This window comes from Pan troglodytes, chromosome 3 (genome assembly GCF_028858775.2).
Source record: "Pan troglodytes isolate AG18354 chromosome 3, NHGRI_mPanTro3-v2.0_pri, whole genome shotgun sequence".
Lineage (NCBI taxonomy): Eukaryota > Metazoa > Chordata > Mammalia > Primates > Hominidae > Pan > Pan troglodytes.
In genome coordinates this window covers 138,680,541-138,689,502 of record NC_072401.2, presented here as the reverse complement: position 1 = coordinate 138,689,502, position 8,962 = coordinate 138,680,541, and the positions used below count along the sequence as shown (strand labels likewise).

The window sequence follows — 8,962 nt, the reverse complement described above, 5'->3', positions numbered from 1 at the left end:
AAGAGTGACACATTCATATAATGGATCACTGCAGAGCAGTGAAAATATATTATCCATAAGGATGAATTTCACAAACAAAATGTTAAGTACAAAAAGCAAGCATCATATAAAGTTTTAAGATATGAAAGTAATGCATATTAATTGCTTTGGAAGAAAGTCATTTATAATAAACACATAAGTAACTGTATAATAATAATTAAAAAATTCAAAATAGTCTTTCCTTCTGCAGGGGAAAAGATGAAGATTCAGTAAAGAATGTGTATACCGTATTGGATACTTCAGCTCAACTGTGGTGAGTTTTTTATTTTTTAGGCTGAGTGGTACATATATGCTTGTTTATTCTACTTTTTTGTTTGTTTGCATTAACTTTTACATTTAAGATATATATGGTGCAATAGTTTTGTGTGAAGTAATCTTGTAGAATCTTAGGATACATTGGTAAACATGCTAAGATACCTACTGTCATGAAGCTTATATTCTACTGCAGTAAACAGACAATAAACAGTAAGCAAAACAAAACAGCCAAATGCATATAGTCCTTGCTGTGGTTTGAACATTTGTTCCATCCAGACTTCACATTGAAATTTAATCCAAAATATTGAACGTGGGGCCCAATGGGAGGTATTTGGTTCATTAAGGTAGATGCCTCATGAATAGGTTATGCCCTCCTTGGGGAGCATAAGTTCTCATTCTCTTTGTTTCCATGAGTTACAGTTGTTAAAAAGAGCCTGGCACCTCTCCCTTCTCTCTTTTGCTCCCATTTACATCATGTGATCTCTGTACTCAGACCCCCCTTTCACTAGCCAGCCTAAGGCTGTTGACCATAAGCAGATGTCCAACCTTGAACTTTCCAGCCATCAAAATTTTGAGCCAAATAAACCAGGAATACAGTTTCTCAGGTATTCCTCTTATTTATTTAGAGACAGTCTTACTCTGTAGCTCAGCTCCCTGCCACCATCCTGGGTTTAAGCTATTCTTTCCTGCCTCAGCCTCCCAAGTAGCTCAAGTACTTGGGATTACAGGCATGCGCTACCACACCCAGCTAATTTTTGTATTTTTAGTAGAGACAGTTTTCCTGTGTTGCTCAGGCTGATCTGGAACTCTTGGGCTCAAGTGATGGGCCCACCTTAGCCTCTCAAAGTGCTGGGATTACACGCATGAGCCACCACGCCCGGCCAGGTAATCCTCTTTACAATCAAAAACAGGCTAAGATAACCTTTTAGGAAAAATAAAAATTGAGCATATGTTTTTTTCAAAAGGATATATATTTTTCAGTATTTGTTTTCATGCAGAAGAATTGTTTTCTTTTTATTATATATCTTTTGAATGTTTCTGAATTGATCAGAACTTTTTCTCAAATTCACTGCCACAGTAAATATGTAGGCATTTGTTATATGTTATGCATTTTATATTTAGTTGTAACTTCCTTCTAGATATTTAATTTCAATGCTAATATACTTGTTAGCTGACTTAATTCTGTCTTTAAAAATCTTTGGAATATAAACAAATAAATAAATAAGAAAGGAGCAAAATATCAAGTAATCCTCACATTGCAAACAGATTGAATATGAAAAGTATATCTGTTAGTTATTCACTTAGAGCATAATACAAATACATATGCTCTTTTTTCAGTAAAGTTAAAAATTTTTATCAGCTACCAATAGCAAAATTATGAAGAGCCAATTGAAAAAGTTAATGCCAACGCTAATAAATGATAAAAATATTTTGATTATATTAGTTATTCAAAAATACAAGTTAATAATAATTTAACTTATACCAGCAAATATGTATGTCTATGTCTGCATATATATAATGAAAATTGGGGAATTAGCTTTTACTACCACATATTAAAGAAAACAAGGTATATCCAGATGATACCATCAAAAGCATTATTTTGAAAAATGTTAAAGCACTTAGAAAATACACATACTTTCTAAATACACATATTAGAATATTGAGTGGAAATTGAAGAATATAAAATTATTTTCTGTGACAAAGTCTTTGTTCCTGATTATGTAATATACACATGCATGCAGAAAGATAAAAATAATGTTTGCCATTTAATGAGCGCTTACTTTGTGTCAGACACTGAGCTGAGGATCTTATCAGGATTATTTCAGTAAATCCTTGTAAGAATCCTTGAGGTAAGTGCCAATATTATCTACATTTGACAGATGAGATGAATTTTAGAGAGGTTAAGTTTACAAGCCTAGTTGTTGTGGAATCTAGGATATGAACCAAAGAAGTGAGACTCCAGAACCTGTGCTTTTAATTACTGTCCCGACTTGGAGGTCAATTGAGGTTACTCTTTATGATAAAAATATAATTAGTTAGAGATTAAAGTAAGAATCCTGCTTCTAAAGGTAAAGCCCATGCTGTCCCAAATGTTATGCAAATTCCTAGGGGTTTATATTATCATTTTCTTTTGATTCATGGTGGTGATATTCATTATAGCATCATAAACTGTGTATAGGTGAAACCTCTGTTGTTCAGTTGTTGGCTATCCTGGATCTGTAAAATTATTGCTTGCCCCATTTTCCCTTAGGCTAGAGCTTCCTTATCTGTGATTTTTTTTCTCTCTTCTCACTCTCGTCTCTTCTTTTCTTTTCTCTACCTTATTCTGACTCACTGTTCATTTCTTAAACAGATTAATTTGTTTTCTTCCAAGCATGTTGTCTGAGAGGAAACTTTCAAGACATTTTGCTGGGTGCAAAAATAATTGTGGTTTTTGTCATTACATTTAATGGCAAAAACCGCAATTATTTTTGCACCAACCTGATACTTGCCTGCTACATAAAATGAACAGGATAATCTAAACAGAATTTATATATATAGAGAGAGAGAGCAATATACATTTGGGAAAATTTTTGATCTCACTAAGAATTAATGAAAAAATATATAGTCACAATACCATGTTTACCTCAACAATTGGAAAAGCTTTAAAAGATATATTATTTAATACTGAAAAAGGTGTTTTGGCAGGAGTACTCTCTGGTGTGACTTTGCACTGCTATTTCTGGAAAGTAATTTGGCACTATATTAAAAATAATCTCAGTACTAAATTCGTACACTTTGGCCCAAGAATTCTATAAATATCTTCTAAATGCAAGACAGAAGACTACAGACATTGTAGGTGTTTCAATAACATATATCAGAGCTAGCTTTAATATGAGAGGTTGAGCACCCATGGTTCTAAGTTACACACTGTCAGGAGGTATTCCACAGCAAAATTGTCTAAGGACCAAAAATTACTGCTATAAATGATGAATTATTTTCAAATTACAGAGTCACCAATACAAACAGAAGGAAACAGATATTTTCCTCAAATCTCTACCAACACCACCGCCATGGAAAATGGTGATTCCATGACTAGATGACATTTAACTCTGGTAGTAGACACATCACTGGTTCTCTTTTACTCCCTGAAGTTTGAAGTATTTTAATAGTCAGAGCCCCGATGAGGTTTGCTTAAATGTTCTTAGTCCATGTTCACCCAGAAATGTTTTATATGATAGATCATCAATGTCAGTTGAATCCAAGTTTCTTTTATCCCTAAGGGAGTCTTCAGATGATCATGTGAATTGGCAGATCTAAATTAATACATAGAAAAAGTGCACAAATTCAAATGGAGATATTGGAGGTTGGATATAAACCTCCAGTATCTCATATGAGTAGGAATAGACCTCAGGTTTATCTGACATGTCTTGTTATAAACATGTATATAGATGGTTTATCATTTGCATTCCTGTGTATCTGGAGCTCTCTAGATCTAGTATCAAAAGTAAACTACCTGGCAAATTCAACCTCCATCACCACCTGCTGGGAACTATTTCAAATTGCATCCAAAGACCCTAGAGGACTGATGCTGTTCCTTCTTCTCAGCCACACTCCTTTAGATATTCACTTAGGAATTATAGATAGAGGAGAGGTCGGTGTCACACAACATTTTCAGTAATATTATCGGGAAATTCAGAATTTATTTGTAAATTAATAAATAAGAAACACGATGAAAGAAAGTTTATACATGAAACTGTGGCATAATTCTACTGAATACTTTGAGGTTTTGTGTTCTTTCTTGTATATTAGAAAAACTAATTACAAAATATTAGTTACTAATGACTTTTCATCAGTGAATATTTATCTACTGGTACACAAAATGCAGAGATGTTTGTAAGTAGTTTATGGTTTATTTTAAAGATTCCAGGTGTTTAGTTCATCTGCATATAAATATGACACCCACACAAGCATACAAGTTTATTCACCAGAGTAAATGAGGCCCCTCTAGCTATATACTTTGTACTTTCTTCAGAGATCAATTCAGCAAGAACCACATTATTTATTCAGGGTGACATTAAGATGTTCATTCTTTACAATAATAAACACATTGATAATGTTTATGCTTCATTTTCTGTGGAACACCTACACTTAAATACAGCAGAGGAGTGCATGACTTTTTTTTGCATTTTTCATTTCAACATGTGATTATAGCTTTCTGTTTGTGGTTAGTCACTTGTGCAAGATTTCCCAATTTAAGATTTTAAATATTATACTTCTAGCTTTCCAAACAAGTAAACTCAGCATGATTTCATTATTGCTGCTCTTTGATAGAAGTAGATAGTAAAAATTTAAAAATACAGGAGGGCACCAAATTCTGTTTCTCCAAAGAGAGTTGAAAGGAAAAATAAATATAGAAAGCATTGAACATGAGGAAAGTCACAATAGTCATATAAAACTCTGGATAAAACAAACCTCCTAAAGAAACAGATGGGTCTTTTTACAATGAACTGAGCATTTTTATGGCTCACTGGAGCTCATACTATAAAGTGTCAATGAAGAAGAAGATTAGATAAGTCTCTAAACTAAGATTCTGCCTTCGTGAGGGATAGTAAACAACTCCAGGATGTATCCAAAGGGCTTTTTAGTTCCTGCTACACAAACAACAAATATAGAAGACAAGGTATAGCTGAGGCAAGATCCATTCTTTTGTAGTTGGTAAAAAAAAAATGGTTCTTTGGTTTCTGGGCTTAGAACCTTCCTGTTGCCTATTTAGGGTTAACATCATTTGCACGTTTAACTCTTTAGGCTCTTGGCCCCAAAGCTATCGCTGATCATTTAATTCTATATATTTCACTTTCTGATAGAACAGAAGTTATTTCCAGATCCCACAGCAGAGTTTTCTTTATATATATATAAAGGGATATATATATATATATATATGGATATATATATATATGGATATATATATATATATGGATATATATATATATGGATATATATATATATGGATATATATATATATATGGATATATATATATATGGATATATATATGGATATATATATGGATATATATATAGGGATATATATATATAGGGATATATATATAGGGATATATATATATAGGGATATATATAGGGATATATATATAGGGATATATAGATAGGGATATATATATATAAAGGGATATATATATATATAAAGGGATATGTATATATATATATATCCCTTGAAAACCACTGTACAATTACCAAGTGAAAAATTATAAGTGAATTTTTAAACTAGAGAAAAAGATGAAGTATTACTCAAAAATCTGATAGAGGTCAGTAAAAGTCAAGAGGATGTACAATTTATCTTAGATAATTTAAAGATAAAGTGATACCACATTTGCTAGTATTGAAACGGAAACATAAGTATATTTCCAAAATATAGCCATAAAAGAAATAATTTAACAACAAATATTTTGTTCTAAATAAAATCATACTAACCAATGTAATCGTACTTTGACTAACTGAAGAAAAAATTCAATTTCATAAATACTAACATTTCAAATAATTATAGAACATATCTGATACAGAATATACAGTTAATTTATTGCTACTTTAGAAAAGAGTGTAAAGAAGAAAAAATAATGGTTATATTCTCAAACTTAAAAATTAGAACTACTTCTTCAGAAGGCATATAGTAGTAATTAATCTCAAAATTAAAAGGAATTGTTCTAACATAAGTTGGTATAGAGAAAGTATTTTGAAATTATATTTTAAAATATGTATTTGATTATTGAAAAGGTAAAATTTGCAATTGGAGAAAAATTCAGTGTTATAAGTGGCATACAATGAAAAATCAGCTTGTGCTCCTTTCCCTCCTGGATGCAACCATGATAAAAACCATATGTAAACCAAGATCTTTACATAAATAGAGTGTTCTTTGACATATTTTCCCACATATTATAATGTAAAGTAATCTTAAAAAATTAATGTAGTCCTGGCTTATTTTTTCAGATTGCAAAGCACTCCATTGATGGGCATATTACAGTTTATTTTTATAGTTTCTAACATTAGTTCTTACACCCATGTTGACACTACTTGTATTTGTGTGTATCTGGATAAATACATGTATAGATTTTTTACCACATTTTGCCAAATCTTTCCTTTGATTGTAAAATATGGCATTATTTTGGTATCATTAAGAAAGAGAAAACAGCGTAAGATAAATAGTATATACCATCAATTATTTAATATATCCAATTTTGGCTGAGTGCAGTGGCTCACGCCTGTAATGCCAGCACTTTGGGAGGCCTAGGCGGGTGGATCACGAGCTGAGGAGGTCGAGACCATCCTGGCTAACACAGTGAAACCCCTGTCTCTATTAAAAATACAAAAAATTAGCCGGGAGTGGTGGCGGGCGTCTGTAGTCCCAGGTACTCGGGAGGCTAAGGCAGGAGAATGGTGTGAACCCAGGAGGCAAAACTTACAGTGAGCTGAGATCATGCCACTGCACTCCAGCCTGAGCAACAGAGTGAGACTCCATCTCAAAAAAAAAAAAAAAAAAGAAAAAAATATCCAATTTTAAAGATGTTAAAATATGTTTCAGAGTCAATATAATGTAGTATGGTTATGAGTATCTTAGAATCAATGAAATATGGAGCTAAAAAGTGATATAGCGGTGTCAAATTGCCATATTGCCACCTACAGCACCTCAATAATTTACCACACCATTGACAATGCAAGACAATGCCTGTTTCCCCTTTCCAAAAAAGTGCATGTAAATTTTGAATCTTGGCCTATCTCATACATTAAAAAATAGTATATTTTAATATGTAAAAATGACATTGCTATTTCCCGATCAACAAACTGCTCCAGATTTCCAAACAAAAAATGAACACTTAGACAAACAATAAAGCTTATTGCACATCTTTTCTGATGTTGGACAAGAGTTTAATATGCTGTGTGATCTGGGCCTATTCATTTAATTATTCTAAGTCTCAGTTTTTCTTTCTGTAAACTGAAGATAATAATAGAGTTTCTTGAATTGTCATAATATTGAGTAAAACTAATGAATGTAGGCTATTTCTGGAACTTAGTGGTACTCTTTATGTATTAGACATTACTATTATTATCACTGTGTCTCGAATTGGTTACTTCCGGTGGGTTCTTGGTCTCGCTGACTTCAAGAATGAAGCCGCAGACCCTCACAGTGAGTGTTACAGTTCTTAAAGATGGTGTGTCTGGAGTTTGTTCCTTTAGATTTTCAGATGTGTCCAGGGTTTCTTCCTTCCGGTGGGTTCATTGTCTTGCTGAGTTCAGTAGTGAAGCTGCGGACCCTTGCAGTGAGTGTTAAAGCTCTTAAAAGGTGTTATGTCCAGAGTTGTTTGTTCCTTCCAGTGGGTTCGTGGTGTTGCTGACTTCAGGAATGAAGCCACAGACCCTTGCAGTTGAGTGTTACAGCTCATAAAGGTAGTGCGGACCCAAATAGTGAGCAGCAGCAAGATTTATCGTGAAGACCGAAAGAATAAAGCTTCCACACTGTGGAAGGGCACCCAAGTGGGTTGCTGCTGCTGGCTCCAGTGGCCAGCTTTTATTCCCTTATTTGGCCCTGCCCACGTCCTGCTGATTGGTCCATTTTACAGAGAGCCGATTGGTCCATTTTACAGAGTGCTGATTGGTGCGTTTATAATCCTTGAGCTAGACACAGAGCGCTGATTGGTTTGTTTTTACAGAGTGATGATTGGTGCATTTACAGTCCTTTAGCTAGACACAGAGCGCTGATTGGTGCGTTTTTACAGAGTGATGATTAGTGCGTTTACAGTCCTTTAGCTAGACACAGAGCGCTGATTGGTGCGTTTTTACAGAGTGCTGATTGGTGTATTTACAATCCTCTAGCTAGACAGAAAAGTTCTCCAAGTCCCCATTTGACCCCGGAAGTCCAGCTGGCTTCACCTCTCACTACTACTACTGATACTGCACTTAAGAATGGAGAAATGTTTTAATTCGCTTACAACATTTTTTATTCAGAGTGAGCTTTTAAGTAAGTGAGTGCATATACAGTCAACCCTTGAACAGTGGAAGAGTTAGGGGTACCGATGCCTTGTGGAGTTGAAAATCCATGTATACGGCCGGGCACGGTGGTCACGCCTATAATCCCAGTACTTTGGGAGGCTGAGGTGGGCGGATCACTTGAGGACAGGAGTTTGAGACCAGCCTGGCCAACATGGTGAAATCCTGTCTCTACTAAAAAGACAAATAATTAGCCAGGCGTGGCAGCACATGCCTGTAATCCCAGCTACTTGGGAGGCTGACGTAGGAGAATTGCTTGAACTCAGGAGGCAGAGATTGCAGTGATCTGAGATTGCACCACTGCACTCCAGCCTGGAGGACAAAAAAAAAGAAAATCCGTACACCTTATGACTCCCCTACAACTTAATAGCTTACTGTTGACTGGAAGCCTTACTGATAACATAAACAGTTGATTAACACATATTTTGTACCTTATAGGTATTAAATACTGTATCCTTACAATAAAATAAGCGAAAGAAAATGTTATTGAGAAAATCATTAGGAAGAGAAAAGAAAATATATTTCCCATTAGGTGGAGGTGGATCGTCATAAAAATCTTCATTCTTGTCTTTACTTTCAGTAGGCTGAGGAGGAGGAGAAAAAGGAATTCATCTTGATGTCTCAGGGGTGG

The 8,962-nt window shown here is 34.3% G+C and overlaps 1 long non-coding RNA gene across 1 annotated transcript in view; it reads left to right on the top strand.

The window, feature by feature from the left end:
- The first annotated feature begins 229 nt into the window (after positions 1-229).
- Positions 230-8,962, top strand: part of LOC112208968 (uncharacterized) — a 168,872-nt gene continuing 160,139 nt past the window's right edge. The window contains exon 1 of the long non-coding RNA XR_008547624.2: positions 230-292. This is a non-coding gene — a long non-coding RNA (uncharacterized LOC112208968). The remainder of the gene's footprint in view (positions 293-8,962) is intronic.